The following is a 22,982-nucleotide window of genomic DNA, read 5'->3' on the forward strand; positions in this document are numbered from 1 at the left end:
GACAATGTTTTGAATTGTTCCACCAATCAAAAATTCTGTGATTTGGGACCATCAAAACATTTCATTGTTAATATTGAATCATTTCATTTAATCAGTGTTAGAACATTTAATTTTGGTAAGGTACAAATGTGCATGGGTGGCAGGTTTGTAGAAATTTTGGTGGTGCCCAGAACCCGCCCCCCCCCCAACTCTGCCCCCCCTGCCTGGGACAGGGTCGGCTCTAGGATATTTGCCGCCCCAAGCAAAAAAAATGTTGACCACCCCCCCTTTTTAGTACCCCCCTATCCCCACCCCAACTCCACCACTTCCGAATCCCTTCCCCAAATCCCCGGCCCCGCCTCCTCCCCCAGGGGTGCCGCATTCCCCCCCCATTGCTTCCTGCACCACCCCCCCATGACCTCCCACCCTAGCCCACCTCCGCTCCGCCTGTTCCCCCGGGTGCGCCATCGCTCCGCTTCTCCCTCCTCCCTCTCAGGTGAGGGACGGGGGAGAAGTGCAGCGGCTGCGCATTGAGGGGAGCAGGAGAGCGGAGGTTAGCTAGGATGGGGGGCACAGGAAGTAACTGGGGGGGCTGCAGGAAGTAACGGGGGGGGTAGAGGAACCGCTCCCCGCTTCAGCTCACCTCCACTCCACCACCGCTGCCTCCCGTGAGTGCCCCGCCGCTCGGCTTCTCCTCCCTCCCAGCCTTGCTGTGCAAAACAGCTGTTTTGCGCCCAGCAAGCCTTGGGGAGGGGTGAGAAGCGGAGCAGCGGCAGCAGCGCACTCGGGGAGCAGGCAGAGAGGAGGCGAGCTGGAGTGGCAGGGGCACTTTTTCTCCATGCCACGGAGTCAATGCCTATGATGGCTGGCACCAGAATGCCACCCCTAGAAATGTGCTGCCCCAAGCACCTGCTTGTTTTGCTGGTGCCTAGAGCTGGCCCTGCTCTGGGAGGGAGTTTGGGTGTGGGGAGGAGGTCTGGGGTGCAGGCCCTGGGCTTGGGATTAAGGTGCAGGAGGAGTGCAGGCTCTGGGATGGAGTTTGGGTGCTGCGTGCAGGCTCCGGCCTGGGGCAGGTGTGCAGGAGCGGGTGAGGGGTGCAGGCTCTGGGACAAAGTTTGGGTGCAGGCTCTGGGCTAGGGGTGGGGGCATAGGAGGGGGTGAGGGGTGCAGGCTCTGAGAGGGAGTTTGGGATGGGAGGTGGTGCAGAGGGAAGGGGTGCAGACTCTGGGAGGGAGTTTGGGGGCAGGAGGGGGTGCCGGGGTGAGGGCCGTGGGGCTGAGGATGAGGAGTTTGGGGTATGGGAGGGGGCTCAGGGCTGGGGCAGAAGATTAGGGTGCAGGGGGATGAGGGCTCTGGCTGGGGCTGGGGTTGAGGGGTTTGGGGCATTGGAGAGGCTCAGGGCTGGGGCAGAGGGTTGGGGTGCGGGGGGATGAGGGCTCTGGGGTGGGGCTGATGGGTTTGGGGTGTGGGAGGGGCTCAGGGCTAGGGTGGAAGGGCAGGGTAAGGGCAGCCTGCCCTGCCATTGGTGGCTGGGGGCACTAGGACCCTGCGGCAGCAGTTGTTGCCAGGAGCCAGCAGAGCAGAGTCAGCGTGAGCTCCAGGGTCCGGGGGAGGTGAGCGGGGGCAGCAAGTGAGGGCCAGGAGATGCATGGGAGCGGCAGGCGGGGCCTGAATATTGCTGGAGCCCAGGCACCACGAGTGTATATAACTCGCCGCCCCTGCAAATGTGTCATTTTGGTAATGTTGATTCATTTTGGTATTACATGTATGTTATATTAAAACATTAAATATAGCATACACCATATACTGTGAACATATAAAGACTATTTGATATGAAAAATATTTTACAACACTATAAAAAACTTCAAAACAAAATGAATCAAAATGGTAGCCAAAATGAAATGTTTCAACACTACCTGAATGAAATAAGAAAGTCAGATTGATTTGTTTCAGCTTTTTTCAAACTTCATCAATATTGACCTGTTCTCACAAATGTTTCAGTTTCAATGAAACTGCATATATTGATGGACGACTATTCCACCGACATTTTTTTGACCAGGTCTGATCCCAATGAAATGTGACTGACAGCAGAATTTATCCATTGGGGTGAAAATAATGGGTCCGATTCTTTAGTCCACTGAAGTCAATAGAGTTACAGAGGCTTATAGTAAAACAACAGAGTGGAGAATCAGGTCCAGAGGTCCAAAACCCACAGACTTTACCTCACAGTTTCACAGTCAGTCTGACTAAGGGGATACAGAGAGACTTTTCAGTTACTGTAGTGGAAAGAATCTAAGAAAATTACTCTACACAGTTGGCCAGAAAATTTGATCCCTGAAAGTCAAAATTATTAAGGTCACCCAAGCTGTGTGAAGAAGCTTGGATCACTTGTTCCTGAAACAGGAAAAACTATGTATTTATTACTACAAGTCCATAACCTTTGGCAAGTGTTGATATCTTCTACACTAACATATACCATATGAATGTTTGAAATATGGATTACTTCAATATCTGCCATTACATATTACATGTCACCTTAGCAATAGACTAAAGTCATTCTCTTTGTTGCATTTACAGTGCAGCTTAGGGAGCTAAAACGGATTCTCCATTCACGTGGAACTAATGGAATGATTCATATTTGCACAATTATCTTGTTTCTCCTCCTTTATTCTGCTCCTCAAACAGTTCATTTTAATTTTAGTGTCTTAACAACATACCTGAATAGAAAGTTTTTCTTAGAATCAGCAGAATGGGTTGGCTTCTGTGGTGAAGAATAATATAAATTCCTCTGTTCATAGCAGAAGACTTGGTCCAAATTTCACCTTCAGTAACACTCATCCAACTCGATTGATTTCAGTGAAATTATCTGGATATAACGAAGCAGTTTTCACCTCTAGAAACTGAAGTTCAAATATGAGCCTGTGGAAATGGAGGAATATCTATGGTGTACAAGCAGCATAATTACACCTTAGTGCCTCCAGGGTAGCAGTGACTCTATCTACACCTTTAAAATAAATAGGATCACCTACATAGCCCCCAGCACTACACTGCCAGCATTTGCTCACCCTCATCTGCAGCCAAGATATGTCTGTCTCTGTCGTGGGTGCACTGGAGGAGGAAAGGAACTCTCCACATTCTCACCTATCCCACTTCCCAGGAGTAACAATAATTAGATTCTCTGTCCCAATGTAGAGGCTGTTCTAACTTGTGCAAGCTAGGATAACTTGGGATAACCAGTGCTGCATGTTTTGGCCATACCTCCTCTCCTGTGTCAACATAGCTGGTTCCCTCTGTGATGGGTTACCCTCAGGGTGCCACTTGGAACTGGGATACCACTGAGTCCGCCTGACCCACCAGCCTGGGCTCCCTTTATACTGTACTGCTGAGGCAAGCCTGCCAAGCCCTTTCCCAGGCTTCAGACTGTAGTTTATGAGCACACATACAGGTAGGGACACACCCAACTGCAGCTACACACACAGACACTGCGATCAACTCTGCATGGAAAGGCTCAGTTAAGGAACTGCCCAGTTACTCAAGTGCACACACACCCTCTGGAGGGTAAACCCAAAATTATACCGTCTTGCGCTGCACAGGGAACTGTACAGCATAAGCTCATAAAATTCACCCCCTCCCTCAGTGTGGAGAGGAATATACACAGCATTCTGCCCCACGTTATGATTTCTACACACAGGTTTTAGACAAAACAAAACAAGTTTATTAACTACAAAAGATAGATTTTAAGTGATTATAAAGGATAGCAAACAGATTACCTAGCAAATAAAACAAAATGCAATCTAAGTTTAATATACTAAAGACATTGGTTATTAGTAGCAAATTCTCACCCTAAATGTTGTTTTAGGCAGTTTGCAGAGATTCCTGAGGGATTTGCTTGCAGCTTAAACTCCAGCTACTCCTTTCACAGGCTAGAAAACTCTCTAGCCTGGGTTCAGCCCTTCTCCCTCAGTCAAGTCTTTATTTCTTAGGTGTTTACAACAGTCATCTCAGGCGGGGAGTCCGTGAAGAATGAACCACGATTATGTCACTCTCTTGCCTTAAGTAGCTTTAGCATATGGCAGGAACCCTTTGTTTTCCAGTTTGATTCCCATGCCCAGTCAGTGGAAAAATACTAGTATTATGATGGAGTCCAGTACCAAGTGACTTGGTCACATGCCTCTGTAGGGACATAGCAGCCATGAGACAAAGGCTGTTTGTAACATCCTCAGGAAGGCTCTTTAGTGGGGGATTAGCATCTTCAAAGTCCTATTGTTTTCCCTAATGGCCCTTCCCAGCCAGCCATCTAGACTGATTGCATTCTTTCTAGTGGGCATTCCCCCAGGGTAAACACATTTGTAATAGATGCATAGACAATATTCTAACTTCAGATACAAAAACGATACATGCATACAAGTAGGATAATCATATTCAGTAAATCATAACCTTTCCAATGATATCTCTGTGACGATGTATCCCATAATGCTTTATGGAATATGCTTATGAATATATATGACTTAACTGGAATATGTTCTATGCTACATATGCCATGTAACATATCTATGTAAAGGTTATGATTTACTGAATCTATCAATCCTATTTGTATGCATGTATCATTTTTGTATTCAAAGTTATGAATATTAGCTGCGAACTGGCTTGATTTCTAAATAACCTTAGTAGACCATTTGGTCAGTTCCTGGAGAAAGGAATTCGCAAAGTTAAGTGCCCAGTCAGGAAGCACTTAAGGAACAATGCATCTTGGAATGCTCCAATCCACATAAGAAGTCTTCCTGGAGATAGTCAAGATACCATGTGGCAATGGCTTCTGCCTGTAAAAACTGTGAGTCATGCTCACATGTGACTTGCCCAGGTGACTCCAGAACTCCATCTTGGAGCTGGACTTTGCATAGGAGAGAGGAGGGGATCTCCACCCACAAGAGAAAGTCTATTTAAGCCCAGGAGAGACCCCTCCATTTTGTCTTCAGCTGGCTAAAGAGAGAGCCTCTCCACCCCCAAAGATACCTGAAAGAAACTGGAACAAAGGACAGTGACTGCAAGTGGTCTGAGTGATTGCTGGACCCAGACTAAAAGGAGATTAGTCTGTAAAAGGAAGCATTCTGGAACTGGCGAGGATTTTATCTGTATTCGGTTGGATTAGACATAGATTTGCATGTTATTTTATTTTGCTTGGTAACTCACTTTGTTCTGTCTGTTACTACTTAGAACCACTTAAATCCTACTTTCTGTATTTAATAAAATCACTTTTTACTTATTAATCCAGAGTATGTATTAATACCTGGTGGAGCAAACAGCTGTGCATATCTCTCTATCAGTGTTATAGAGGGCGAACAATGTATGAGTTTACCCTGTATAAGCTTTATACAGGGTAAAATGGATTTATTTGGGTTTTAAACCCCATTGGGAGTTGGGCATCTGAGTGTTAAAGATAAGAACACTTCTGTTAGCTGTTTTCAGTCAAGTCTGCAGCTTTGGGGCAAGTAATTCAGACCCTGGGTCTGTGTTGGAGCAGACGGGCGTATCTGGCTCAGCAAGACAGGGTGCTAGGGTCCTGAGCTGGCAGGGAAAGCAGGGGCAGAAGTAGTCTTGGCACATCGGTTGGCAGCTCCCACATCGTCACAATCTCACATGCCTTATCTTGCACAAAATACATCATAATTATGCCACCATACTAATTTCATAATAATATTACTATGAAGAATATGAGATGTAATGCTACACCCTTCCCACAGCCTCTATCACTGTACCTACTGGAGACTCACCTATGCTGGGGGAATCCCCAGCAGGGGATTTGCAAGTAGCACTCCCTTTGCACACCTGAGCAGCACAAAAGGAGCAAAACACACTAGAGAATCTGCCCCAAGAATTGGTTGTCGCCCCTTAGCCTTTCTAAAGTAAGGCATTTGGCCCTCAGGATGAAAAGGTTGCACACCACTGAGCTAGAGTAATCTTAACCATTCCATGATTATCAACCACCTTTAAGAGTTAGAAAGTAACACAGATAATACATGTCATGCTTTGGGGCATAAGCTGATCACTATGGGGGTATCAGGAAGGAGTAGCATTTTAAAATTGGCTAAGTGCACTAAAAGGCCCTCTTCTGCATCAGTTATTGCACACTAAACAGAACAATGATCTGATCCCACGCTGGAAAGTCCTATGTATGATTTGTTGATATCTAAAGCTAAATCACAGTAATTGGTTAGCTATTCCATAATGTCTCCGTACTTCTCTTTTGTATACAACCAAAAGTAAATCCTCCATCTCCATAGAAATACCTGTAAGAATGTGATAGAAAGAGCAGGAAACCTCCCTAAAAAATGAAGAGCAGAATCTGTTTAATGCAACCAAGTAAATCAATTCAAACCACAAAGAATGTGCAGCAAACTAATTCAGATTACATTTCAGAGTAACTTTGTTTTTTAAGTGATTGGTATAAAAACATTAACATTCACACTTAAATACTTTATACATTTGCCTGCTTTAGATAATGTTGAACAATAAATTATAAACATTTAGACAACTGTAAAGAGTTAAAATGAATGTTCCGAATGTAACTTTAAAATCAGTAAAATCTCTTTCGATAAACTTTCGATAATTATAATGCTGATGATCTGGAATAAAACTGTACTAGAAAAACTAATTTATTGTAATTAATCTATAAAAAGAAAATTATTTTTTATAACTGTTAGAAAGAAAACCAGCCATATGGATATAAAATAAAATCATTATTTACTCAAGACCAAAAGGAACAATCAAGAACCTAAAAATTAGATGTTTTTTCAAGGATTTTATTTGGATATGTTTGATCTTCATAAATTCAATAATCCTCTGAAGCTCTGGCTACAAGAAAAGAAAGGAGGGAAAATGGCAGGGGTGCTGGAACTATTTTTATAGTGGGGGTGCTGAGAGCCATTGAACCAAATTGTAAACCTTGTTTATAATGGAAACTACTTAAAGCCAGGGGGTGTGGCAGCACCCCCAGCACTCCTAGTTCTAGCACCTATGAAAATGGTACCTAACACTCTGAAGATTTAAAAATGAACATTTTGATTTTCCATATGCAAAATGGCTCACCTCTGCTCCTTTAAAAAACCTAAAACTGCTTGTGTCGATGTTATTTTGAAAAAAAATGCACGAAGCCACAAAGCTTACACACCTTAACATTGTTGCCTAGGCTGATGACAGTATGTTGACGACAGACTTCTTCAGGTTGCTCTGTGTAAGCTCGAAAGCTTGTCTCTCTCACCAACAGAAGTTGATCCAATAAAAGATATCGCCTCACCCACCTTGTTTCTCTTATATCCTAGGACTAAAATGGCTACAACAACTCTGCATACAAATGTTAGGATGGCATTGTATCTGCTTACAGTTGGGTATTTCACAAGTTGTTAAGATATTTACAGTTTTTATAGAACTCCTTTTTGTCCCACCACATCCGTGCACATGAAATTGCCCAATCATTGCTTTCCACCATGTCACTGAAAGAGCATTCACACTCACAAGCAGCTGGCATTATAGGAGAGGCTTCATATTTTGAGGCTCTCTGCCACAGTCTCAGGTATTGGGGCCAGTGATGTAGCCCCACTTGATCATCGCCTCTCTAGACAGGCTGACTCCAGTGAGGAGTCAGTTAAGGCAATTCCATGTAGTCCAGGGGTGATCTGCACTGAGCGGTAGGTGCTCAACTGGTGGGAGCCAAATGGAACAGGCTTCAGGCTCATTCTCTACTCTTATTTGCCATAACTGAACCCTTGTCTGTTCGGATGACAGTGTTAGGGTTTAATGGTGGCAAGAAAACAGATGACTCAGCATCAGTGTTTTATCCTATAACGGATATCTTGCCTTAGGTCAACTGCACCTTAGATCTCGCACCAAAGACAACGCTTGCAGCCAATCCTATAATAAATTATCTAAAGATTATTAACTAAAATGAAAGAAGAGTTATTTAAGAGGTTAAAGCTGGTAAATATACACACACAAGGTACAGTCTTTGGTTCCAAAAGGTGGTAGAAGCTTCCATAATAACCCAAGCCAATCACTGGGGATCTTTCGCTTATGCTTAGTAATCCTTGTCCCTCAGAGTCCAAGCAGCATAAAATACAGTTTCTTCTTCTCAGGGATTTTTGTTCCCTTTCCCTAGAGTTCAAACTGGGATGAGTCCACATGCACTGCTCACACACACACACACACACACACACACACACACACACACACAAAGAGGAGACATCAACATGTTTGATGTTTCACAATGGCTCATTTTGTTTCAATGGGTCTTCTTGTGGGCGGGACCTAACACCTTCTGTAGGAAACTAATACAGCACCCTTGGTAATGCTTCTCTCCTGACTGTTGGTGAGTTACACAGTTACTGAGGTTTATACATTATAACCTTATAACGTGGGGTACAGATGTAATTTCAGGATAAGAGAAATTACTACATGCAGCATCCTACAAACATTTCATAAAGTCTAAACATTAAACACATTCTTATAAACTTACCATCTGTTTTAACAGTGCTAAAACACAAGTGAGTCAGGCGGTTTCCAGTTATGTATTGGTCAGTATTCAGTTGAGGCCTAGGGGCACTGGCATGAGCTGATACTTGGTCTGCCAGCATCCCACCAGGCAACACAGAGGCTTATTTGCAGTTGAGTCTACAGGGATATACATTATGCAATAATTTTCTTAGGTATAGCTTGATCATAAATTATCTGTGTATGGATGAAGGAGTCTGGGGGGTTTCCTTTTCATGTTGTCCAAACCCAAAAGGTGGTGATTCTGTTTAAACAGTTCACCCTTCTGGTTACACATTTCAAAAGGGATCTTTCAAGTGATTTAATGTGGCACTATTATTTCTGATGGACGACCTCATTTATTTCAGAACTAATGGGTGAGAGTTAGCTCAAATTTTTCCATCTTCAGTGACAAGAAAATAACTTACAATTGGTATATTTAAGAAATAGATTGAAAACAAAAAAAAATGGAATGATGCACCAAAGGATAAATCATGAACAGGATTTATAGTATAGAAAAATGATGTTCTTGCAAAATATATATATATCACTTGGTTGCAATGACTAATATAGTCTAAGTGCTGTTCAGAGAGTAGCTATTGCCTTTTTACCTGTGCTAGAGCATCTCCAGTCACAACCTGAACCTATATTCTATTGTAAGTACTGCAGTGATTAAAACCCCATTGTCCATAGAGCCAAACAGCAGGAGATGCTGTTTCTAAGTAAGTTAAGAGGTTAGCTGTTTGACAATACTTTATAATAGATAATAGGTACAAATTATTATTCCTTTGGTACTTATAGTCTGTTGTAAGTTACTGTGAAGATGAATTCCTTCAGTAACATTGTGCATATGATTATAGTATCACATTAGCAGTGCTATGGTTATGATCAAGAAGACACTTCTGTTATAATCCCTTTTTTGGGTGGGAGGAGAACAGAAAAACAAATAACTATATCCTTTCAGTTCAAAATTACCAAGTTCCCCCCCTCCCCAGTCTAAAGGCAAACTTTTTAGAAGTTTTCATATAGTTCAATGTGCTGGTGTTTAAGATGCCTAAGCATGCAAACAATTTTTTTTTTACACCTAAGTATCAGAATTTATTATCTTTGCACTTGGGTAACTCAAAATAGGTTTTTAAAGCTTCAGGGCCTGATTCTTGGACTTCTGGGAGGTCACAAAGTGGCCTTAAAGCGGTCTTACTGAGGTAGTGGAGGATTCCCTTGGCTTGGGGAAAATCACTGGATGAGGAAAAGCTGAGGTAGCTGTCTGCCAGGCAGCTCTAATTTGTGACAGGAGTCAGATCAGCCTCCGACCACCCCTCGAATGCAGGAAGGAGAAAAGGACAATAAGATCACCTTTGCTTCTGATCCCTCAGGAGCACTGAGCTCAACTCAGGAACACCTGAAAATTTAGCCCTCAGACTTACCCAGGAACACGTTATCAGTCGGATAACTTCTGATGTGTATGAAGAACATTGTTTTACCAAACAAGACATTAAAAACAGTTGAAAAAAAATCACAATGACAAACTAAATCCCATTAATCCTTTCAATGCACCTGGCCATAACAGGCACCTGGGGCAAAATGTATCTAGTATACAGTACTCACTGAAGACACATCACAATAAAGTGCTTGCATTTTAAGAATGCCGCTGAATTCTACTGCAACAGAGCTATTGTTAGCTAATCAAATCAGGCAACTCAGGCCTGATTTCAGTTAATTTAAGAAGCCACAAGGGACTGAAAGGAGACAGTTTTAATAACAGAAATAAAAGTTTCCCCATCCCCACCAATCTTTATCCACAGAATAGAGGTGCCACCTCTGTTAGTTCTGATTAAATATATGAAGTCCCTTTGGCACGGCTTTCAGAAAATATGGGGCAAGCATAATCCCCTATGGACCTCATTATAAAACAGTTGTGTGTATAAATAGAGAGAGAAAACTTCAGAACCTGTTTTATGTCACTGAGCTGCTAGTTCACTCCTGGTTTTGGGGCCTACTCCCTAGAGTTGTATAAAAGGGTGAAAAAAACCCTTCCCCCTCCCCGCAGTTATGTTTCACCCAAAACACGACTCCATTTTGAGGGAACATCTACACTGCATGCTTCTTTTGGCGATATGTAGAGTACATAAACACATAGCCGCTCGCACCCCTTGGGTATAAGCAGCAGTGTAGCCAGGGAGGCATGGCTTAGGGTATATGTCTACACTACCTGCCGGATCGGTGGGCAGAGATTGCTCCAGCGGGGGAGGGGGGGGTCGATTTATTGCATCTAGTCTAGACACTATAAATTGACCCCCGAGCGCTCTTCCGTCAACTCCTGTACTCCGCCGCTAGAGGCGCAGGCGGAGTCGACGGGAGCGGCAGGAGTCGACTCACCGCAGTGAAGACACCATGGTAAGTCCAGGGCCGGCTCCAGGCACCAGCAAAGGAAGCAGGTGCCTGGGGCGGCCAATCGAAAGGGGCAGCATGTCCGTCCGTTGTTGGGGCGGCACCTCTGGGTCGGCGGCGGCAGCACTTCGGCGGCCGCTCAGTCGGTCCACTTCAGTCTTCTGCGGCAATTTGGCGGCGGGCCCTTCACTTTCTGTCTTCCTCAGCGGCAATTTGGCGGTAGCTCAATCGTTTTCTTTTCCTTCCCCACCTCCACCCCCTCCACCCCCCCGCTGCTTGGGGCGGCAAAAAAGCTGGAGCCAGTCCTGGGTAAGTCGATCTAAGTACGTCAACTTCAGCTACATTATTCACATAGCTGAAGTTGCATAACTTAGATCAATTCCCCCCCCAGTGTAGACCAGGCCTTAGGCAAGTAAAGACAGACCTGAAGTGTGCAGGTATGTACATGAGTGCATACCCTACATGCTCTCTACTCACCCAAGCAGTGCCTCCCTGCCTACACTGCTGTTTTTAGCAATATAGCGTCCCACTGCTGGAGCATTTGCTCTTCACAGGGTAAGACTCCCCAGCAAGGAAATGCTGTGGCAGGGAGGCAGCAGGGAAAGGCTTCAGCTTTTCCTGCTGCAACCCCTCTGCCAGAGCCTTTTTCTGATGTTGTAGCTATTCTTAGCAGTATGGATGCAGCCTGCTTTTCACTGCAGTGTATAAGCTGTGCATAGCCTACACGAAAGGTAACCAGATGTCCCAATTTTATAGGGACAATCCCGATATTTGGGGCTGTGTCTTATAGAGTTACCTATTACCCTCCACTCCCATCCCAGTTTTTCACCCTTGCTATCTGGTCACCCTACCAACATGCCACTGCCAGTGGTGCATAGTGCAGACATGGCCTCAGTGTCCCTGAAATTTTGCTTTTTCATGAAATTTCACAGCAATGCTTTTTTGCATCAAATCACATGAGAGCATGAAAAGCCAATTTTGTGCAAAATGTCATGCTTATGAGATTTTGATAAGAAACAGAGAAGGACAGTGAACATCTTGTTGATGGAGAGAGACTGGGAGAAAGAGGGAACATTATTTACCAACATTAATAATATAACTTGTTTACACACATACACTGTCTCACACACTTACACAATCATGGAGAAAAAGGGAGGAGACATGGAGAATGAGCCAGAGTGGAGGAAAGGAATGGAAACAGATCTAACTTAGCCTCACACCGGAGTACTCAAATCCATGCTCCACAAAGAAAATAAGTGTGCTAGGACAGATGTCAGCAGACTTGGATACTTTCTGACTTAGGGACCGATCAAAAGCCCATTGGATCCAACAGAAGCCTTTCCATTGACTTCAGTGGGCTTTGGATCAGGATTTGGTCCTCAATTAAGATTTTTCCCATTAGTGAGTAGCCAAAATGCTACTGAATGTGATCTATACAGGATGTACACAGACAGTATTTTCACATGAAAGTTTAGCAAAAATATTGGGTGAGAATAGCAGCAGATCTAGGACAGTGAATCAGAGGCTCCAGAAAATAAAACAAAAATTTCAATGAGAAATTATAGGGATGATATATAAAATTAAACATCTTCCATTGTTTGCTGTATTGTTGTAGCCATGTTGATCCCAGGATATTGGACCAACTTCTGTTGGCCCAATAAAAAATATTACCTCATTCACCTTCTTTCTCTAATATAAAATTAAAACAAGGAGAATATGAAGATGGCACGCAACCAAGCAAGGATTATTGTTTAACGTATGGGTTACCACCAATGCTGTTCAGCCACATAAAATTTTGAGATAGGATAAAGTAAGTGGTTTGGGTTTTGTATTCATAGTCTATAGCAGTGGTTCCCAAACTTGTTCCACCGCTTGTGCAGGGAAAGCCCCTGGCGGGCCGGGCTGGTTTGTTTACCTGCCGCGTCCGCAGGGAGCTGCTGGAAGTGGTGGCCAATATGTCCCTCGGCCCGGCCACTTCCAGCAGCTCCCATTGGCCTGGAGCAGCGAACTGCGGCCACTGGGAGCCGCGATCGGCCAAACCTGTGGACGTAGCAGGTAAACAAACCGGCCCAGCCCACCAAGGGCTTTCACTGTACAAGCGGCGGAATAAGTTTGGGAACCACTGGTCTATAGGAAAATGGAACATTTTTGCTTACCATGTTTTGCCTTCTCAGCTGTGATTCTCAGTCTGAATAGTAAGTCTCCTTTTATTTTTAAGATAATTATTTGCCCTGCTTATAGGAATAAAACAAGCTAGATAACCCCTAGTTATTTTCATCCAGCAATCTCAATGTTCTTTACAAAGGGAGATAAGTGAGCATCATCAGCCCCACTTTATATACTGACACTTAAGGCACAGAGAAAGGAAGTGATTTGCCATGGGTCATCCAGCAGGCTAATGGCAGAGCTGGGCCTAGAATGCAGATCTCCCAAGTCCTAGTCTAGTATGCTATCCACTAAGTCACACAAGAATACCTAATATCCTTAAGCAGAATTATAATAAAAATATATCCATCATCCCAGAAGCCTACAAAGTAACACCTTTCTTCACTAAATCTCCTCTATCCTAGTCCACACATGATTTCTGTAAAAAACAGCCACAGGGTGGCCATGGTCCACCTTGATTCATTTACACTGAATGGTATGTTTTTAGAAATACAGCGTTTACTCTTGAAATAGATTTTAAAAGTAATAAAAATGTGTTTTATCTACATGTCTTTAGAAGAAGAGCAAGCACTTATATTTCCTTCTTAATCAGCTTTTTCCAACAGACAGATGCTATCAAGCACCAAGGGATATGATGCCTGTCACAGAAAGTTGCACACCAGAAGCTGATACAGCAAGACAATTAATGAATGAACAAATCTCTCTCAGAGGCCTGTCTGTGGAAGGGATTGTGAGTTTTGCCTCTAGTGAGAAACACAATATGAAACAAGTCTTAAGCGCACACAAGCTACCGGGGCTTTCAGTTTTGTTCTCTCATTGGGAAGCAAGGGACAGATGGCTGGGCAAACAGACAGAAAGATTTACTGAATGCTTTATTGTTCACCAGCCATTTTATGAATGAATGCTGATAATAACTAGTGCTATGCTTGAGATACCAAGCAGGTACCAAGGTTCTATTTCACATTTCAGATGCTTCTTCCATTTGTAAAGGCTCAAGCTGTCCCAGCTTCAGGGTGTCTGATGACCTCATCAAGAAGTTCCTCCAGTGAATTATGGCTATACATTTGGCTGGGTCTGATGTGGAGATATATTGGAATAGAAATGCCTGAAAATATTTCAAGAGCAAAATGTCCCCATATCTTAAATTTATGCTGAAGTACATTACTGTTAAATGATGTATAACTATTGCTTCACTCTGCAGGTATGTATCTAAAGAAATAATGCCAGTGGACCAGAATGCTGTTATAGAATAATGTCTCCTATTGGAGATCTACAGAACTCTGAGATTAAGGCAGAAGTATCAAAAATAACCATCAAGTCACAGCTGGGACACTTATTTTCCACTATAGATGGAGATCAAAACAGGAAGATCTCCAGGAAGAAAACCCAACTTGAAGAGGCAAGTAGCGAGAAGCTAATAATCTCATGAACTATTTTTGAAGACTGGAGGTAATTTCAGGATTAGTAGACACCTGTGTAAGCAGCTTTATGTTTAGTTTTGGAAATGAGTGTGGTTTACTGCGTACTTTTATGTATAACTTTCCTATGATAATCTTAGGGTAAGCGTGTATATCTCATTTTGTTATGCTGATTTGGAAGAGGTTGAATTAGACTGAATATGCTTAAGGTTGGTGGGTTGTCTGTGGGCGAGGACTGGCCTGCCTCCCAAGGCCTGTGAAAGCGAGGGATCGTTGTGTAGGTTGGGTTGTAGATCACTGATGATGCATTGGAGAGGTTTTAGCTGAGGACTGTAGGTGATGGCAGGTGGAGTTCTGTTGGTTTCTTTCTTGGGCTTGTCTTGCAGCAGGAGGCTTCTGGGTACATGTCTGGCTCTGTTGATTTGTTTCCTTATTTCCTCGTGCGGGTATCTCCAATGCATCATCAGTGATCTACAACCAATCCTGTACAACGATCCTTTGCTTTCACAGGCCAGTCCTCGCCCACAGACAACCTGCCAACCTTAAGCATATTCTCACCAGCAACCACACACCGCACCAGAGTAACTCTAACTCAGGAACCAATCCATGCAACAAACCTTTATGCCAACTCTGCCCACATATTTACACCAGTGACATCATCACAGGACCTAACCAGATCAGCCACAACATCACTGGGTTCATTCACCTGCACGTCCACCGATGTAATATACACCATCATGTGCCAGCAATGCCCCGCTTCAGTTCTGAAAGGGTTAACAGGCACTCCAGTAGCTCTACGTAAATTGGAACCAATGTTTTCAGCCATATTTCTGCATTTCCCATGCCAAGCTGGTTGAGAATTGCAACAAGTGCCAACCAATTACTGTATATATCATGACATCAACTTTTAAGCTGGTTGTGCAAAAAAAACAAACAGAAGCCAGGAGTCTGGGACTGGAGGAGTCTAATCTTTCAAGGCTTTTGAAAAAGTGTTTCTATAGTTTTTGACAACATAATTTAAAGCCTTTTATATAGAGCAATCTACACCTCCACCCCTCTCCATCTCGCCTTCCCCCTTGGTATTGTCTTGGCTGTCAATTATTGGGAAAGGAGGCTGTTCTTTAAAAGGCTTTTAAATGATTAGAAGTTATTTGGAATATCATCTAAAAGCTCTTGAAAAAAAGCACACACACTACCCCACCTCCCTCTCTCTCTCTCACACACACACACACACACACACACACACACACACACACACACACACTTATTTGTACTGTCAGCCTAAACATGAAGTGACACAAAGCCATGATTGACTGGTGGTATCTGGGATCATTCACTATGCTGACCTTAGAATCTGAGCTGTGTGGATGTTTAATCAAAAAAAATCTAACGCTTAGCTTTAAAGTGCCTAATATGCAACCTAGCAATGTCTGTTTCCTTTTATTTCTGTATTACGGTGGGAATTTTTACAGAAGAGGTGAGGGAATTTAGGGTCCTTATAATAGAGTGGGTTGTGTTCCTGCTTGAAATATGCATACGGTAAGCAAAGCAAAGACAGCTGCACCATTTTGCCAAGTAAGCAAAATTGTTGATAATGCAGGGTTTGTTTGTTCTGCCGCAAGACAGATTCTGGTTCTCTCAAATCAGACTGACTATGGCATTGAGAGATATTGTATTATAAATTTTACATTATAATAGTGTTTACTGGAGGAATAAATTACATACCTGTGTGAAGTGATGGAAAGAAGACATCATTCATTATCACATTCAGCAGTGTGCTGAATACAGCTGTGATCAGTGGTAACCGTGCCAACTAATCTAAAGTGATCATATCAGAGGAAAGGTGTTCATACAACTAGAGAATGCTAATGTCTGATGTGAAATATGGACATTTCCCATTGTTTTCTAAAAATACCCTTGTAATCCCTGGGCCAAATTCATGACTGACACTTATATTGCACCACCATATATGTCAGGAAGTCAGTGTAAGATGGTGGGAGCATAAGAAGGGGGGAGTGTAAGGTGCACAGTGAGATGATACAATCTCTCCTTTGCACCCTTGTATACGTTACACTGGCCTGCACACAGCGTCTATCAACATGCAGTTTATACAGCTAACTCGTCTTAAGATGAAAAGCCCTATGATCTGATGAAGTGAGCAGAGTATGTAAAGTGAGAGAGGTAATGTGGGTCCAGTGGTTAGGACATGAGCCCAGGCATTAGGAGATCTGGTATCTTTTTGGTTCTGCTAGTGACTTACTCAAAGTCCGAGGGTAAAGCACACGGAGCAAATTTTTTTAAAAATCCAATGCCTAAAATTATGGATTTAGGTGCCTATTTAGCCATTAGATGAATACAGTCTGGTTTTTGTTTTGTTTTTCCTCCAGAAAGGCTGACCCCCCTCCTGCTTCCATTTTGGGAGAAGCAAGCAGTCAGCATCTTTAAATAAACCTTGCCCGTTTATTCACATGCACAAAACTTCATAGACACCTTAGATAATATTTTGATGTAAACCTCTGTTACTCAGTTTTCGTGCTTACAAATTTGGACGAAGAACTTTGGGATATATAATAAGGGCTTCTTTTAAGATTTTGCCCCAGGTTTTGCTACAGAATCCACATCTTGCCTATACCTAGGGTGACCAGATGTCCCGATTTTATAGGGACAGTCCCGATTTTTGGGTCTTTCTTGTATAGGCTCCTATTACCCCCCAACCCCGTCCTGATTTTTCACACTTGCTGTCTGGTCACTCTACCTATACCTCACTTCTAATTCTAAGGTTTCTTTTAAAGATAAATTGTAGTTCTAGACCTTATGGTTGCTGATTGAATGCAGCCTGAACTCTGCTAGCTTTGCACAGAAAGGGACATAGCCACTGTCAGTGGTTCAGTAAGGGGGATGCAATAATAAGTAGGCATGAGGAACAACTAAGTGACTGTGCCATTGTTTGTGTTGTGTTCCACAGATTTGCGTTCCAACATTTATCTGCATGCACTCCAACTGCAACTCAGCTTGCTAGGTACAGATTTTGAATGGCAGAGGGCTTAGTCAGTGCAGGTTTGCAGAGCTGTCACTGTGATATGAGCATAGGTGCATGTGTACCTTGAGGATCAAAAGTATGCCTCATTCCATCACTGAGTTCAATGCATTGTGTGTTAGATAGGTACAAATGTCAGTCCTTGCCCAGGGGCTTGTCAGCAGTCTAGTGTCATACATGACAGTGGCCTTTGAAACCTAGAGAGCAGTAACTGAAGACAATGGCTCAGAAGGGATCCTTAAGCCAAGAGTGAAGGGGCTGTAACATTTTGCAAGTCTGTGGTTGTTTGTGTAGAAGTAGCTCCTATTTGCTATGCATGACCTAAACCAAAGTTTTGTCTTAGCAAAGGGAAGGTGTTGGACTGTGTCCTACAGTACTCACATGCTCTGTTCCTGAAGTCTTATGTAGCATGCTAGTATGTGTGTTATTGACTTGTTTGAGCATCACTCGAAGAGGACAGGGTTAGACTGTCTTGCGGGTTAGCATGTACCTTAACTCTATTTCCTGGTTTTCTGAGGTTCAGGGACAGGTGTATTTGAAATTCTGGAAGGATACAAGGGAGTTCTAGTCAACCTAAACTCTGCATTTAATAATTTTTTGGGCAGTGAATCTTGCACAGTTTTTGGCCTCTTTGAGCTCCACCATCTAATTATGTGTGGTGTGAGAGTATTTCCTTTTATCCATTTTACCATCTTTTAACTTAAATAAATGTCCCCTGGTTCTTGTATTGTGAAACAGAGAACACAGAAGCTCTGGGCCTGCCTATTCACCTTTTTGCATATTTTCTTCGCAGCCCCTCGTAGTTGTCGCCTTGCTAAAATAATTAGATTCTTTTCGATCTTTATTTATATGAGAGAATTTTTTTTCTCATCTCCCTTCTCTGATCCCCACCCTAATTCTGCAATATCTTTTTTGAGATGGGGTGAGCAATACTGCATATAGTAATCCATATGAGGGTAAACTATTGATTTATGAGACAATATTTTCTGTATTATTCTCCATTCTCATTCCTCACGTGTTCCTAACAGTGTTTTTTTTATTGTAACTGCACGCTGAGCAGAAATCTTTATTGAGCCATCTATAGTGGTACCTATGTCCCTTTCTGTGAACTGATACAGTTAACTTAGAACTTTCTAAGGTCTATGATTAGTTGATTTTTTCCCCTTACTTTGCATTTATCAACACTGAATTTCACCTGCTATTGTCTTGCTTATTCATCTAGCTTTGTTGGGTCCCTCTTAAGTTCCCCACAGTCATCTCTGGATTTGACTAACCTAAATTTTCTGTCATCTGCAAAATTTGCCACCTCAATGCTCACCCCATTTTTAGATCATTAATAATTATATCAAACAGCATCACTCCTAGTACAGCACTCTGAAACACACCACTATTAATGTTTTGCAATGGAAAACCTATTTATTCCTACTCTTTTTTTCCAGTCTCTTCACCAATTTTTGAAAATACTTTGCCTCTCACCCTATGATCGCTTAGTTTCTTTAGTAGCCTTTGTTGAGGGACCTTGTTGTAGGCTTTTTGAAAACTTAAACAACAGCAGCTGGTTCTAAAGAATTCTAATAGATTGGTGAAACATGACTTTCCAGTGCAGAATCTGCTGTTTAGGCCCCATGAAATCAAGATTTCTGGGTGTTTTATTATTCTATTTTTTAACTTTGACTAATGTATCAGTATAGTTGTAATGTGCTTATTGGTCCATAATTACCTGGATCATATCTAAAGCCTTTTTAAACTATAGATATCACATTTGATACCATTCACCTCTACTATCATAGCTGATGGTAATGGAAGATTGAGTATTTTGCTAGCAGCTCAGCCACTTGATTTTTGAGCTCCATCAAAACTCTTGGATGTGTACCACCTGGGTGGGGGTGTATTGCTTTTTAAATTTATAAATTTTTCTAGCACCTCTTCTGACCCTCCAGTCTCTGATAGCACCTCATCTTCATTACCAGAAAAGAGCAGGTCCAAAGTCCTCTGTAGAGAAGACTGACACAAAGAAATCATTTAGCTTTTTAGCTATGTCTTTATCCTCTTTATCTGCTTCCTTTTAATTTTTGGTGATCTAGCAGACCCACCGATTCTTTCTGAGGCTTCCTTACTCCTCATCTATTTAAAGTATAATAATACAAAAACAAAAAACCCAAGAAATTGTTTATATATTTGCTCTTCAAAATCCATTTTGCCTCCCTAATTTCTCTCTTACATATTGCCAACTTTCATGTACACTTCTTAATTAACATCATTAGAGTTAGATTTCCAAATTTGGAAGGATTTCTGTTTGGTTCAGATAACCCCTTGAATTTAGCCATTTAGCCATACAGGTTTACATCTGGTCAGCCAGGTCTCCTTATTGTTCAGTGGCACACATGCTTTTTTGACACGAGTATTATTACTAAGGGTACATCTATACTTACCCGCTGGTTCGGCAGCAAGCAATCGATCTTCTGGGATCGATTTATCGCGTCTTGTCTAGACGCGATAAATCGATCCCGGAAGTGCTTGCCGTCGACACCGGTAATCCTGCTCCACGAGAAGAGTAGGCGGAGTTGACAGGGGAGCCTGCCTGCCACGTGTGGACCTGCGGTAAGTACCTTTAAGTTCGAACTAAGATACTTTGACTTCAGCTACGTTATTCACGTAGCTGAAGTTGTGTATCTTAGTTCGAACTGGGGGCTTAGTGTGGACCAGCCCTAAGTAACATCCATGTCATATATAAGGATTTACTTCCTTGACTTTAGGGTCTTTTTGTCTCACTTCTTCATTTTATTTAAATCTCTCTTTTTAAAGTTTAGTGTCACAGAGTTAGTTTTCAGTACATTTCCACTTCCTAGGATGTTGGACCTAATTATATCATGGTCATTATGACACAACTACTGTTACTTCTTGAATTAGCTCCTGCATATTACATAAAACTAAAATGAGAACAGCCCCTCCTCTTGTGTGCTCTAGAACTAGCCGTCCCAAGAAGCAAAAACATTTAAAGTGTCAAGAAATTGCTACTCTAGCTTTGTGCCATTTAACCACTTAATATGTGGCTAGTTGAAATCCCCCATTATCATAATGTTGCTAAATTTTGCTCTCTCTTTGATCTCTCTCAACACTGTACATTCAATATCCTTTACTTGATCCAGAGACCAGAAGTATAACCCCACTGACATATTTGGATTCTTCCACTTGGGATTTGTATCCCTTGAGATTCAACTGAGTGGTCCTCTCTACTCAGTTTCTCTCACTGGATTCTTTGGAATCTGTTAGATATAGTGCTACTCCTGCAACCTCTTCAATTTAATCTGTCTATCCTATAGTTCATAGCCAGGTATTATAGTATCCCATGGATGTGTCATGCTACCATGTTTCATTAATGTCTATTATATATCAAGGTCCTCTTCCATTTACAGGCACTCTAGTTCACCTATTTTTGCTTTTATAATCTTCCCCCATTTGTATATAATCATTTACAGTTTTTACTTTTGAACATGTGCCTATTGTGATTAAACTCCTTAATATGCTACCTTCTTAATTTAACTGAAATTTCCTCTGATCTTTCCCTTTTCCCTGCTCTAGTTCAGTTAGTTGTATTTTGTGTCCTCCCCTTTACTGGATTCAGACATACCTTTGTATTCCTAGCTGATCTCTGTCCAACTTGTGTGCTCAATTTTTGTTGGCCTTCCTCACAGCCCCTAGTTTAAGCATTCCCCCCCAGATGTTATGAGTTAAAATAGCAGTCTGGTTCCCCCTTGATTGAGGTGGAGCCCATCCCTTTGACATGGGTGCTTCTTTCCTCAAAATATTCCTCAGTGTCTAAATTTAACCCCCTCCTCTTAACCCCAAGGTGTGATTGAGAAGATGTAATGTCTACATAGCACCAAAAAAGTGCATTCTTAACTCAGGTTAAATAGCAGTGATGACACGGAAACTTGGCTTTTACCACACATTAAAGCTTATAAGGGAGCCTGGGTTTGAACTTGAGCTGCTATGTCTTCGCTGTTATTTTAACCTGAATTGGGGAGGGGGGCAGAGAAGAGGAGTAACTTTTTAGCTATGTAGACATATCCTCGGAGTCTGAAGTTCCCCCTGACAAGCTGGACCTGAGAATGGAATACGAAGAATTTCAGAGATGGCTAAACGGAGGTGCTAGACCTAAGCCTTCTTCCAATAGTCTAAATTTAGCCTCCAGGACCTCTCTTCTACATCTCCTTACGTCACTGGTACTAATATGTACTAGGGCTGCAAGCTCTTTCCAACCTCTCACAAGAAGCTCATCTAGATGATATCTGCTACCTTCTCATCCAGCATGCAAATCACTAGATGGATCTCACAGTCACCATCTTCCCAGGTCTCTATCTAATGACTGAAGCCATTGTAATGGCAGTTTTTCTATGTCTGTCTCCCTACTATAATCCCAGGGCCTGGAACAACAGTCTCACTGCATGAGGAATTTGCAGCTTCCTCCATTTCAGTCAGAGGGTCGGTCTCATCTAAGGAGGGGTGCCCCTCCATTCCATCCATCCGATCTTCTACTTCCATAGTTAGACTGGGTTTTAAGTTCTGACTAGTGCTAGAGTGTTTAGTGGTTTATGTTAAGGAAGATTTTAATTATTTTAGCTTATTAGTTTACTGAGGATAAAACTTATGAAAGTACTCACCCTCATTGCCTAACTCTCAATCCATACTCCCCTGTGCACACACCATTATTTTCCTCACCCTGATCAAGAAGTATTGTATTAATATTGAGCTCATTTATTAGCATAGTTCAACAGCTTTACTCAGGCTGAGTAGTACACTGAGTGGCCCACTTCTAGTCTTCAGAAAAAGGGAATAAAAGGTCTTACAAAGATTCTCATTTGCAACTAAAAACATTACCAATAAGCTTTTGTGCCTCATGAGAGTACAACCTAGTTATTAAATACACCTCTACCCCAATATAACGCTGTCCCCGGAAGCCAAAAAATCTTACCGTGTTATATACGAATTTGTGTTATATCGGGTCGCATTATATCGGGGTAGAGGTGTATATAGAAATGTAGCTATTTAGAGACAGAAAGAATCTAACAAATGGAATTCTAACTTCCATGGCATGACAGTTTCCTTAATTTGGTCCATTAATTATGCTATGGGCTGGGGGAAGTCATTTTAAAGATGATAGATCACCTCCTTCCAGTGCCCAAAGTGAGCAGACTCACTTAAGAGGTGTCTGACTGACATGCCAGACGATAATAAATTTCCCACGGGTGGGTGGGTCATCTCCCAAAACAATTCTACCCAATCCCTGATCTTCACTTCAAGTTTGTTGACTAACAGTAAAAGAGCACGGCATCTCTGTGTGGTGAAGAAATGATTAATTTACTAAATTGCAAGGCAGAGTTGAAATTAAAGTGAATTCTTAAGCAGGTTTGTACATGTAAAAGATAAAGAAAAATTGAAAATTGGGGATAAGAGGAAAATAAATG

The sequence above is a fragment of the Trachemys scripta genome, chromosome 1 (genome assembly GCF_013100865.1).
Source record: "Trachemys scripta elegans isolate TJP31775 chromosome 1, CAS_Tse_1.0, whole genome shotgun sequence".
Taxonomy (NCBI): domain Eukaryota; kingdom Metazoa; phylum Chordata; order Testudines; family Emydidae; genus Trachemys; species Trachemys scripta.